This window comes from Halichoerus grypus, chromosome 9 (genome assembly GCF_964656455.1).
Source record: "Halichoerus grypus chromosome 9, mHalGry1.hap1.1, whole genome shotgun sequence".
NCBI classification, from domain to species: Eukaryota; Metazoa; Chordata; class Mammalia; order Carnivora; family Phocidae; genus Halichoerus; species Halichoerus grypus.
Window position 1 is genome coordinate 43,776,224 of NC_135720.1, and position 13,889 is coordinate 43,790,112.

At 39.5% G+C, this 13,889-nt stretch overlaps 1 protein-coding gene across 3 annotated transcripts in view; it reads right to left on the bottom strand.

Annotated features, from left to right (window-relative positions):
- Window positions 1-13,889, bottom strand: part of SLC35F1 (solute carrier family 35 member F1) — a 384,542-nt gene that overhangs the window by 133,461 nt on the left and 237,192 nt on the right. The window lies entirely within an intron of this gene.

A 13,889-nucleotide genomic window follows, 5' to 3' on the forward strand; every position in this document is an offset into this window, starting at 1 on the left:
TATTTGCGATATTTATATTTACACAAATATGTAATGTTTATATTAATGTATTATTTTGGTAATTTAAAAATATAAACATAAATTTTAAATTTTTTAGATGGTTATAATATATATATTATATATAACGATTTTTAAATTATATATATAAATATATATATATATATATATAACCATTTTTAAAATTTTAACATAACATTATCTCCTCAAATATTGTCTCAGTCTCTTGGCTTTTCATGGTTTCCTCCTAGTATTTAGCAGTTTTTATAAAGTAGACATCTGCCTTAGAAGCAGTCCAACAAAGGTCTTTGATTGGAAGATTTATTATTAAGGAGATCTTTCAATGTATTTTAACTCAACCAAATTGAACTGATTTTAATTGGAAGCTCTATATTAAGGAGTAAATGGAATTCTTTGAGTTTAGCAGTAATGCTGTATACAGAGGATAGTATCTACCAAAGTTATTTTTTAAAAGATTTATTTACTTATTTTACGGGGTGTCTGGGTGGCTCAATCATTAATCCTCTGCCTTCAGCTCGGGTCATGATCCCAGGGTCCTGGGATCAAGCCCCGCATCAGGCTCCCTGCTCAGTGGGAAGCCTGCTTCTCCCTCTCCCACTTCCCCAGCTTGTGTTCCTTCTCTCACTTTGTCTCTCTCTGTCAAATAAATAAATAAAATCTTTAAAAAAATAAATAAAAGATTTATTTACTTATCTTAGAGAGCAGGGGAGGGGCAGAGGAAGAGGGAGGGAGAGAATCTCAAGCCGACTTCCTGCTGAGTGCAGAGCCCAACACAGGGCTAGATCTCAAGACCCTAAGATCATGACCTGAGCTGAAACCAGAGTCAGATGTTTAACCGACTGAGCCACCCAGTGCCCCCAAAGTTATTTTTTATGAAACTAGTACCTAAAATATTAAGTTTTTATTTTGTTTTGTTTTGTTTTACGTTTGGATCACTCTGAAATCCAAAGCAACTTAGCTTGCACTTTAGAAGACACTCTGCTCAGAAAGCAAAAATTAGAATATTACATCTTTGGGCTCCTTTCCTCAAGTAGAGAGGCTAATTAGAAAGTAGGAACAACAACATTCTAGTATCTTGATTTTGAGCTTCTTGAACCTTATAAAAAGACCTTATTTTGGTTCAGTGAATAAAGCTGGGAAGTATGTGTTGATTTCAATGGATATGGAAAAAAAAATCAATTCCTTCCCCCAACTATTTTTAAAAATCCTGAATTCAATATAAATAAAAAATAAAGGATTTACATAATTATCCAAAGCCTGATTGACTAATGCACTTTAGCTTAGAACAAATAAAGTTTTAAAAGAGGGCATAGTGATGAAGTTGCGGCAGCTGCCGGACATAGAGAACAGCTCAGGAGCTGTCACAGCAGTTCAGGTAAGAGGTGAGAGGTGGCTTGGGTTAGGCATGCTAGAGCATATGGGGATAGAGAGAGGGCACCCGAGAGGGCCGCTCATAGTATCTGGTACACAGTGGGCTCAATAAATAATGGTGAAATTTAACTGAAGACAACTTTGCATCAGTCAATATATCCCACAACCAAATGTAACTTTAACCCCAGAGATGGTGGGAGTTTTCTAAGTTAGTTTGTTAGGTGTGTTTAAACTTTAACAGTGGGAGCTGCATAGATACACAGGGGATACTTGTGGTTACAGATATACTTGCTGGGGAGAGATACTCTTTCTGGTTTTCAGGGGAAACCATGAATAGATTAGATCAGGAATTTAGTAGGATTTAGATTAATAGGATGCAATAATGGTTTCTTCAAGGAATCATCATCATTGCTACGTTTAGTTAGATATTTATCTGTGCCACTTTCTGAAAACAAATTGGGACTATTGGAAATTGTACATATTGTGAGACTGGTTATCAAAGGCACCATTAATTCACTCCTCCAAAATACTATCAAATGGTAACCTACCCTGAAAGACATGTGATGAATATTTGTTGAGTGGGGCAAATGAGTAACAAATTAATTGTCTGCCTTCGGATGGGGTCATGATCCCTGGGTCCTGCGATCGAGCCCCAGTAAAAAAATGAGAAAATGGTTAAAAGCAAGAAGGTGATATTTTGGTTTTCCTTCCTGCTACTCCACAGCTGCTAATGGTGCCAGTGAGTGGTTGGCAGTCTTTCTCCTCTGTCGGCTACTGAACTAAAGCTAGTGAGCTTTGATAGTCTTTACTGTGCTGTTGCTTTTCACTTTATAACATTAAATTATTGTGGTTTCTAATATTTTACGGGGGTTGCTGAAACTTGGAAGAGCTTAAGTTCATATACCATCAAGTGCCGAAGGTACATCCCCAAATGACCGAAAGGGTAAAGGGCTTCTTAAAGGGATAAAGCCAAAAAAGTAAAGGACCGCTTGCTACTACACAAAGGGGTCACAAGCCAGGCAAAGTGATGGAGAACTGTGCTCCATATATAGCTGCTTATAAGAGGATAGGAGACCTTTGAGAGTCTTGGAAGTCACTAATAATCATGAAATTAGCCAACTGCCCTAGCTCATAGAAGCTTAGCAGCCAAGAAGTCACCACAGCTAAGTCTACATAAAGGCTGGAAGATATCTGTGCCATATTCTCCTGGAACAACAGAGTGTGTGTGTGTCCGTGTGTGTGTGTGTGTGTGTGGTGTGTGTGTGTGTGTGAGGGGGAGGTACAGGGACTGGAGGAACAACCACCACTATTTTAGTGTAAAGTCAGGATCCTAGAACAAAGGGCGTGTGCACGGGCCACGGGGAGGCCACGAAACAGCAGTGTATTGATTGTAACTGCTTGTAATGAATTCTTCTGCTGTGAACAGTTGGGGAAGGGAGGACTGGCAGCTGATGGAGAACAGAGTCGTGAAAATAGACGACAAAGGAGAAGTAAATTCTTTGACAAGGAAGATGTGCGGAGAGGAGACAAAGTAAGGCCCTCAGGTCTGGCCTCTTGCAATTACAGGGACTCTTCATGGGTCACACTCCTCCTTTTGCCTGTGGCTTAGAAGAGTGGGAGAAGGGAGATCATCTTTACTCAGTTAGGCATCCTTCACACCGGGTCGTACTGCGCCTAACAGAAGGAGGCCCTCAGCGCCTGGGTGGCTCAGTCGTTAAGCGTCTGCCTTCGGCTCGGGTCATGATCCCAGGGTCCTGGGATCGAGCCCCGCATCGGGCTCCCTGCTCGGCGGGAAGCCTGCTTCTCCCTCTCCCACTCCCACTGCTTGTGTTCCCTCTCTCACTGTCTCTCTCTCTGTCAAATAAATAAATAAAATCTTAAAAAAAATTTTTTTTAAAAAAGAAGGAGGCCCTCAAAAAAGTACTTGCTGAATAAATGAATGAAATAACAGATGGATGAATACATGGAGAAAGAAATGTGTGACTGAGTAAGAGACATTTGAGCAAGATGTAATCAGTTCAGAGCCTTCTAGAAGGTTCTGTATAAGGAAACATGGGCAGAATTAAAACTGTAAAACTCAGTAGGCTGGGGAGCAGTTGCATCCTTGGCTTGTGTATATCAGGCCGATTCCCTTCATTAAGAGACACTCTGAGTATAGGAACACACTTCAGGAGTTAGGTATCTAAATTACTCAACATATCTGATGCCAAAACACAGAAACTAGGAGTTGAGATCTATTAAGTTTCCATATAATAAATAACTTGCAATTTTTTTTTTTTAAGATTTATTTATTTGACAGAGAGAGACACAGCGAGAGAGGGAACACAAGCAGGGGGAATGGGAGAGGGAGAAGCAGGCCCCCCGCTGAGCAGCGAGCCCAATGCGGGGCTCGATCCCAGGACCCTGGGATCATGACCTGAGCCGAAGGCAGACGCTTAACGACTGAGCCACCCAGGTGCCCCCCAATAACTAGCAATTTTTAACAGTGCAGAGACTTCCACATTTATGCCACTTACATAAGATCTGCCCACACAATTCTCTGTTAAAAAGAAGTTACCAAGTTCCTTAACTTTATTTTTAGAAGTTGAGTTCTTTGTTTGCTTCTGAATGATCTAACTTAGTTTCTTTTAGTCTGACAAAAGTTTAAAATCAATAGCTTGCTTAAAGCTGTGCTATAATGGCCCTGAGTTTAACACAGCACAGCTGGAAATTTCGACCTCAGTGAATGACATTCACTAAGCCAAAAGTTGAAATGTGTTTGCAGGTACAGAACCACATGCTTTGAATTTGGTGAGACCCCAGTAGTCCACTGAGTTTGTCTGTGGCATGCTCTTCCCGCTGTAGGATGGGTGAGTGAGAGCTCCGTGACCTTGACAGCGTGCCTTCCCCTCTCCTCAGCTAGAGGATGACACACTGGTGGCCAGTTCCCTGGCTATGTAGCCCCCAAAGCTTTATGCTCTCTTGGGGCATTTTACAACTCTTTTTCATCTTGGATTATTTTTATTTTTTCCTTTCCCCACCCTGATTTTATTTTTCAACTTTAAAATAGAACAAACGTTCTCGCCGTGTCAAAAAATGGGGGCATGATTCCTTTTAATGAGCTCATCCAAGGACAATTCTTGTCAGTGCAGTAGTTCATTAGTAAGACTGATCTCTGCTTATGGATTTTGTACTATGGCTTCCATTGAAATGCCCCTAAAAGGGACATGCTGCTCACTGTTTATTCTAAATAACTAATGGAGATTTGGGATTTGGGGATTTTATAAAATAGTGACCCTACTCTCCCTCTGGTAATGCATGTGAGAATCCCTACTGTTGTAATGATAAGTCTTCTAAAGCATCTATGGCCATTGCCCAAGAACTGATTCCTTGCTGGAAATTATCTTGGACAGAAATGCCATCCCTTCTTGGCTTTGGTCAAACCACACTTCTTTGTCCTCAACTTTTCCAGCTGGCATATGCCTTGGTCATCAGGCCAAACAGGAATGTGATTTTCCCAGCTGCTTTGGATCTGCTTTGCTTTCCATATGTGTATTCAGTTGGTTGCAGTTCACAGATGCATTCTGTGTGTGTTGTGGAAGGATTAAAACATTAAGGAAAAAAGGTAATCAGACTTAGTTTACAACATACTGATCTTAATTATTGTCCTTGTGATTCCAAACCTTTCCTTGAGCAAAGAATAGTAACTTGGAGTAGTAATTTGCAGGCATGGTTTAAATTGAATCCGGATCTTCTCTGTAATATCTAAAGTTGTAGTGACCGTTGTGTCTCAGTAAAGTGAATGAGAATGTTTTTCTTCCCATTTCCTTCCATTTGTGTGTCAGTTATGATTACGGGAGAAGGGAGAAGCTGGATGAAGAGAGGAAATGGGAGAAGAGAAAGGAAACATACACACAAACAAGAGGAAAAGAAAGGGTGAGAAAATTTTGCTTTCAGATTGGATGGTCAAAATCAAAGCTGTAGAGCAAAGAACTCACTCATTTCTGGGGACAAGGACTGATCTAGGGAATTGTTCTTTCAAGTCCTCCTTTGGCAATGCTCCCTTCCCCTTTATGATCTCTCAAGGTCTGGATGCAGTTATGCCTGAAAGTAGAAGGGTGCTTCTGGCTCCCTCTGGACAGATTCTGGGTGCTCACTGCTCCCCTTGGCTTGGCTTCCTCAGGCAAAAGACCCTCACTCTACACCCTGGGGGAGAAGGACTTGGGCCAGAGCATTTCAGAATGAGTCGGGCGTCAGTGTAATAATTCACTCAGTGAGTTCCCTCACTCACATTGGCCACCACAGTGGTAAGGAAACATCTACAATGTCTCATCTCTGTATTCCTCTATGAATCATACTAGTACCTACTGTGATATCCAGCGACATGTTAAGGAGAACACAACTGCTGGAATATGGCCGATGAATTCCAGGGTCTTTACAGTGGAATTTATTCAAATTAAGGGTTACATGTGTAAAATCCAACTTGCTAGGGAGGAGAATCAATATTTATTAAGTCAATCTAATACCGATGATGGCAGATCATAGGCATTCAATGCTCCTATATGCCTGACCCTGTGCTAGAAGTTTTCCATACATCACCTCATTTAGTCCACAGGAAACCTGTACGGCAGTTACTATGACTATCGTGACATATGAAATGAAGGAAAACAGCACAGAAACGTTATGGAAACTTACCAGGATGACGCAATGGCTCTTAAGTTTGGATTGAACTGAGAAACAGAAAAAGTCTAGAACCTAATTCTTTAAAATTATATTTTAATTTAGTGAACTTATAGTAATTCCTAAATATGGTTCTTAAAGACAGACATTTTCTCAGACATGGCTAATTAGATAGTTAAAGGTAAAAGAAAGTAATATTCATGCTACTTCATAGAAAGAAGTATCAAACAGTAAAACAAAAAATGGTCAGAAACATAAATTCTGATCACATTTTCTTTTATTTGCATGTCATTTCCTTTATATTTTTCCTCATATAGGTCACCGAAGGGGCCCAGTCACTCCAACTTGCAGTCAGAACCCACCATTTGCAAATACCACACTTAAATTTGGTGAGCTCTATGATCTTATTTCTGGTCCTCAAAAATCTCAGAAAAGGAAACCAATGAAACCGGATACTCAAAAAATGCATAGACAGGGAATTCTGATCTAACGCAATTCTAATCCTGTGAAGGGAAAAAAAAGTTTGCTTCCTTTTTATTCCCCTGCAGATCTCATGTAGCAGACAGCAACAGTGGTTGCAAGATGGCTAACTGCTGAGTCTTTGATTTAATGAAAACTTAGGGAAAGCAATTCAACTCACTGCAGGGACTGCTTTGTTCTTCCATTATGATTCTTTTTTAATGAGAAAGATGATTGTAAGGATAAACTCCATTCCTCTGAATTTTTACACTAATTACATACAAAGCACTATTTTGGCAGAAGGGGACTTATCTCCTTCAGGAATACAGTTATCATCTTGTAACCACCCTTCAATCTCCCACAGGAACACGGGAGCTTCGTGCCAGGAATGAGTGTTGCTCTGTGCCACCTCGCAGCATGGATAGGTGAAAGCTTAAAGATTTCCAGAATTAATAGTCAATGTGGATTCCACATAAGACAGAGAGACGGTCCCTCCCTCCAAGCTTATATGCTGTTTGGAATGAAAGAATCAGAAGGGCATCCCTTTAATGAAGTATTTGGCATGGGGAAGGAGGGAGAGTCATGTATAGTGTGTGTGTGCATGTGTGTATGTTTATATGAGGATTCATTAAGAGGAGAAGATAGTGTTGCATATTCATGTCATTTTCCTTTAATCTAAAAGTCATTTAAGTGATATTGAAAGTTCTGTGTAAGGTATCACTCTACTCGAGATTCATCCACGTTAGCACAAACAGGACATGCTCTGTTGGATACTCTTAACTTTAAAACTGTGGAAGACTTGATCTGGTGCAGATTCACCATGTTAAGTACTGCGTAGGTATGGAGTGTGTGTGTTTTTGCATTGTTTAATGGATTATAAGCTTGATAATTACTAGTTCATGTCACACAAGCAAGGTCCTTGGAGTAGGTATTTTTTTTTTTGAAACTATATTCATTCTTTAGTCTAAAAGCATGCCATATGAAGTGGGAAGTTTTAATGGTGACCTCCTAATATCCCTAAGTGACTGAGGGAATAGCTACTATAGTTTCCCTGTTGAAAACTCTGGGCCTAAAGAGACATTATTTTATCATGGTAACCATGAAGGGACAGTAGACAGTCAATTAATTCCCTTTCATTCTTTTTTTTTTTTTTTTTTGCCTTTGGTCAGGTGTATTAAAGTATAATTTTCATGTGATAAAATCCATCTCTTCTAGTGCAGAGCTTGAAGAGTTTTAACTCTTCTAAGTCCTGTAACCTCTACAACAATCAAGATCTATAGAACATTTCCATTACCCTGAAAGTTCCCTTGTGCCCCTTTGCAGTCAATCTCTCCCACTCCTAGGCTCTGGCAACCACATATTTGCCTCTTCCAGAATATCACATTATTACCCAGTATATAATTACACAGTATGAAAGTTTTCATGTCTGGCTTCTTGAACTTAGCATAATGCTTTTGAGATTAATCCATATCGTTGCATGTATCTTACTCCTTTTTATGGCTGAGTGGTACTCCATTGTATGAATTCACCACAGTTTGTTTATCCTATCACAAGTTGATGAGCATTTGGGTTGTTTACAGTTTTTGGTGATTATGAATAAAGCTGCAGTGGATGTTTGTGTATAGTTCTCTGTGTGGACATCATGTTCTCATTTCTCTTAGAAGAGTGTGACTGATGGGTTATATGGTAAGTGTATATCTAACTTTATTAGAAATTGCCAAGATATTTTCCAAAGTGGTGGTATCATTTTGCATTCCCAGCAGCAGTCTCTGAGAGTTTCAGTTGCTCCATATGCTGGCAGACAGTTTTGCTAGAACCGGACTCTAGTTTTCTCCTGTGATTTTCTCTAATAACTTCCCAGTATGGTTTGTGTATATTCCCCTCTTCCTCACCATCCCCCCATCTTTTCTTCTCCCTTCCCCAACAACATAAGCATAATTCCCATGGAGTGTCTACCAAGGATTCATCTGAGTACCTCAATTTGCTTTCTTATACTGACAACCCACTAACAGTCCTCCTCAGTGACTTAGTCAAGGTTACCCAGAGAATTGGAAACTGAGCTATGTGTGAGCATAACTTGGGCTTTTGCTTTGAGAAAATCCTGGATCCTGCTTTAACTCTTTTCACTGCTCTGGCCCGTGTTTTTGACTCCCTATAGTACATTCCAACAAAGAACATTCCAACAAAGGCAAGAGGCAAAGATTCACAGAGGATTAAAAAAAAAGGATTGATTTCTTAAGTTTTACTTAAGAGAAAAAAAATCAGGTCAACTCAAGAAAATAGAAAAGGATTATTTTAAATCACAATGATCAGTGGACTCTTTTTAAAAGTACATATCCAAATGATATAATAACCAGGATTAAAAAAAAGGACTGAATCTCCTAAGAGGTCTATCTCAGTAGAATCTAAATACAGTATGTGATTAGCAGAACTAGGAAAACAAGATGTTCAGGTGACTCTAGGATCTGACGGATATGTAAGTTTCTAAGATGTCGTGGCTCTCTGAGAGGTCTATATTATTTTGCATGAAGTCCTACATTTCTTCTAATTACACAGATATTTTTAATCTTGCAACATTGGTAATTGAGAATTTAGCCTATGTAATTGTATGTAAGAAGTGCAGTGTTTCTGCAGAAAACAAATATGAAGCCTGTCTGGTGTGGGAAGAGGTAGCAATTACTTACTGATTAATGTTTCCCCAGCCACCACCAAAAGGAGAAATGCTTTTTTGGCATAAATTCTGAGAAGAGCATTCACTGAAAATGCTGAGGACTATGGGACTGGACCATTGGGCCATGAGTTGGATCTAGCTGTTGTGTGTAGACAAAGCTGTCATTTTTATGTATTTCTCTCATCTGTCCTGCTCTACTTGAGTGCTCTGAGTAGGAAAAAGGAGATGGTGGGTAGGGCAGGCAGGGAGACAGCAAGTGCTAAAAATAATTGAATGGAGTTCATTTTTTCAGCCTCCCCACTTAGAACTGAAATTTGAACTAGGATTTCTGTCTTCTGGAATTTAATGTTCAAAATGAGGATATTTTTCATGAAGAGTATATCATGCGTTTACTTTTCAGTATTCTCTCTTTAGAAAAAATCAAAGGGATTACATACGGTGATGTGTTTATGAGTGCTCTGTTAGTACTCTTAGAGACCTGTTTCATCTTCACACTAACACAAAAAAATATATAAATGACTCAATAAATCCTTTAATGTCCATGTTTCAAGAATTTGCTGAAAAGCAAAGTACATGCACTACCCATCAAATTGCTTTTAGCTGGAAGCTTGTCTTTTATTCAAAATAAGAAGACTTTATAAAAATATCTTTCAGTGAAAAAGCAAAACTTAGAGAATGAGTCACCAGGAATAAATCTAATGATGATCAATGGTGGCAGCATTTTATTTTCTTTCCAGGGTTGTATATGAAATGAAGTAGACACTTCTCTTTCTATTTGTGCTTTCATTACTGATACCTATTTTTTTTTTATCACTATGCCTTGAGAAGGAAAATAAAGATTGAAAGTGTTTTTTCCCCCTCAGCATCCTGCCTTTGCCCCACAATCATTTCCTCCTCCATCACAGAGTAAACAGTGAAAGGAAAAATAAAGAGGAATTAGAGAGACAAGACCTGAGAAAAGCTGGCAGATGAAGAAAAGAAGGAAATTATTGACTATTTAAAAACTATGGTTTATCTACACTCAGAAGTTAAAAACTGCCAGAAGAGGAACCATGGGTATCTATTTAAGAACTGCTGAATGTAGTTCTGGGAAGCAGCAGGATTCTTATAATAATTGGTAAGAGAAGTTTATGGGCAAAAAGTGTGATGACATTATTTTTTTCTTGATATCCTATCTTCACCTTTGTTTTTAAAAGCCTGTCACGTTTCTTGCTTATAATATAATATAATATAAATGCCAGAACTGGTTGGTCTTTAATTAGACCCCAGCCTGTTCTTTTCTCTTGTTTATAGTCGTTTGCTTTTTGTGTTTCTCTGCTTCCTGATTTCAGCTAGTATTACACTGAATTTTAAGGGGGAAAAAAAAGTAGATATGAGGAAGAGTCTTCTTTTGAGAATTTCCTAGGCAAATCCATAAAATTTTTGGAAACTTCACTATACTTTTGTAGTTATATTCCTGTGAGAGAATAGAAAACATATGTATTGGTCTCTGCCCCCAGTTTCTGGCACAGAGCTCCTAAAACTCTTGTAATTTCCTAAGTAATAAGAGTACTCAGGAACATCTTTTGTTCTAATATTTGGTCTCTGGCCCTGGTTCCCAACACAGCGTTCCAAAATCCCTTGGAATTTCCAAGGTGATGGCAATGTCTTCTGCTCGAATGAGGTGACTCTCGGTGGGCTCCGGGATAGGGACCAGTTACCACAGGGTCCTAGCCATAATTGTCCATTCTCAAGGACAGCCCTACCTGTCCATTCTCAAGAGGGGAGAGGGGCTGGACATGGCGTTAATGATCAATCACGTCTACCTCATGAAGCCTTCATAAAAACCTCTCAAGTAGAGGATTCAGAGAGCTTCAGGATTGATGAGCACGTGGAGGTGCAGAGAGAGGGGCGTGCCCAGAGAGGCATGGAAGCTCCCTGCCCCTTCCCACATACTTTGCCCTACTCATCTCTTTCCTCTGGATGTTCACCTATATTATTTATCATATCCTTTTATAATAAACTGGTAAACAGTAAGTAAATTCTTTTCCTGAGTCCTGGGAACCACTCTGGCAAGTTCATCAAACCCAAGAAGGAAGTCGTAGGACTGTCTGATATACAGTCCATCAGTCAGAAGCAGAGGTTACAACCCAGACTTGCAATTGGCCCTGAAGTGAGAGGGGCAGTCACGTGAGACTCAGTTCTTAACCTGTGGGATCTTATGCTAGCTATCTCCAGGTAGACAGGGTCAGAACTGAGATCAACTGTAGGATTCCCACCTGATGTCACAGAATTGCTTGGAAGGATAAACATCACACATCTGGTGACAATAGTGTGAGAGTAAAGGAAAGATACACAGGAAGAGAGCTGAGCTTTTCTTTATAATTCCTGAAGCCCTACTAGGTACCTACAGCATGAGTCTGGATTTCAGGCATTACTTCAATGAGCACATTTTAACTGCCTGAATAACTTCTCAAAATTGGTTACTATTAACCTACTGAAGTTATGGCTAAATTCTCAAACTTGTTACAGTGTCAACGGAACTACTTGTTTGAAGCACACTTTTTCTATAAAGCTGTATTATTGAGGCTCTTTGTTATGAACAGCAAAATCGTTTTGAATTTTAGAACTATCTGGAATAGGGGCACCTGGGTGACTCAGTCGGTTAAGCGGCTGCCTTCAGCTCAGGTCATGATCCCAGGGTCCTGGGATCGAGCCACGCACTGGGCTTCCTGCTCAGTGGGGAGTCTGCTTCTCCCTCTGCTCCTCCCCCCCGCCCATGTTCTCTCTTGTGCGCTTTCTCTCTCAAATAAATAAATAAAATCTTAAAAAAAAAAAAAAAAAGCATGCTGTGGAACTAACTGGAATAAAAACGTAGCACCAAGCAAGGAAAGCGCTAGACTTAAAACCTGTCCAACAAGATATACATTTTTTAAGGAGGATGGTAGTCAAATTTTTTGTAGGAACCAATTAATAATCAGGGACAAGTTCAGAACTCCAGCTTGAACTGGAGTTATATTGGAATTTCTACTGGAACCTGTTGCTTCAGAGTCTTTGGTCACTGGTTCAGTGCAAATCTGGAGAACTCAGTCTAACTTTAAGTCACATTTCCACAAGAATTTTGCCATAATATCACCCTGAACCCTCTTGAGGGGCTTCTTGCTTTCATCACGTTGTATTCACATGTGACAATCATAACTTTTTAGAAGTTGTATGGTTACAATGATAAAGAAATATTTGTTTAAAGATATGTTCCCAAGACTAACTTCTTGCAGTTATGTGGCCTAAGGTGACATCAAATTAAATGGTGGCTTGGCGGGGTAAATGGGGTCTGCGCTGGGAGAATGGGAAAGACTGTAATCTTGTTCAGTCCTGCTCTGCAGCCCTCTGGGAGGAGTGGTCAGGAAGCACCAGGAAAGAAGAAATTGTGGCTATGAGAGCACGTCCCCTGCACACACCAGACTTCCCATCCTCTCATCCTCTATGCTCTGTTTTTCATTCTCTCTTAAATCGTGAGGTGCACAAGGAAAGAGATTATTATGTCTCTAGAACATAGTACTGAATCAGCCTATACAAAATTAATGTAATTACTATGTTGATTTCCAGATGTTAGCTTAATGCCAGCCTATTAAAACTTCTAAAGATGAAGATTAAAACAAACATTCTGAGTAAACACCCACATAAAGACATATCAGTGAATCAAGTGATCATCTGAGGCAATGGCAGAAATCTCCAGATAGGGCATTTTAGAAACTGATTCTCTCCATCACTGGTTGGGATAAACAGAATTTCCTCAGGCGCCCTTCAATCTTTTTTCCGAAGGGCCTCCAAATTCCTTGTCCTAGTCTTTGGCCTCTTGCCAGGTGTGCCTCTCCCCTGTCTACCCTTCCCACCCATCCCCGGGACCACATCCTCTTGACTTCATTGCTATGCCTCAGTAGACCTGGCCCCAGGGCGGGTTTCTTATTCAGGGCTTTTAAATTCAAGCAAAACCCCTTCCTTTTGTTCAAAAGTATCTTCTTTTCCTCCTTCTGCATCCCCTAAACCCCACATGGGGTTACAGGGAGTCCCGGGAGGCACATGACCTTGGCATAGGGTGAGCCTTACAGCAACTAGTTCTACAGCCTAGAGCAGGTTCCTGACACAGGAACTTATAAAATTTTGGATAATAATACTTATTTCCTTGGACTGAAGGAATAATGGAGATAACTTACATCCATAGTGTCTGGCACATTATAGAGTCTTGATAGAAGGTAGCATTATAAACTTTAGGTCTTTCGCTACATTTAGTTTTCTAAGCTTTTCTGACTGAAATTTTCTCTCTGTTTCTTAAAGTGACTTGATTTTATTTTTTCCTCATGAAGGTTTCTGTTAAATCTCTGGATTCCTGGAAAGTAAGATGGACAAGAACCCAAAGACTTGTTGCAGTTCACCATCTCATAGTCTAGACTATTTAGTTCTAAAAATCTTGAGAAGATAAATTCACCACTTTCCTGTGAATTTTGTGGGTTTTCTTTTTCGCATTTGTAGTGTTCAAACTGTTAGCTTCCGGATCACACTGAGGAAATATAGCTGAGACTCACTGTCTAGAACTTTTGTAACCTGAGGTTTTATTTGAAATTTTATTCTTAAATTATGTCTACTGTTGTTAAATTAAAAAAACAAACAAATAAACACCAATAATATAATTTTTTGAGAAGTAAATGAAATTAGCTTTTCCAGTACTTAAAAC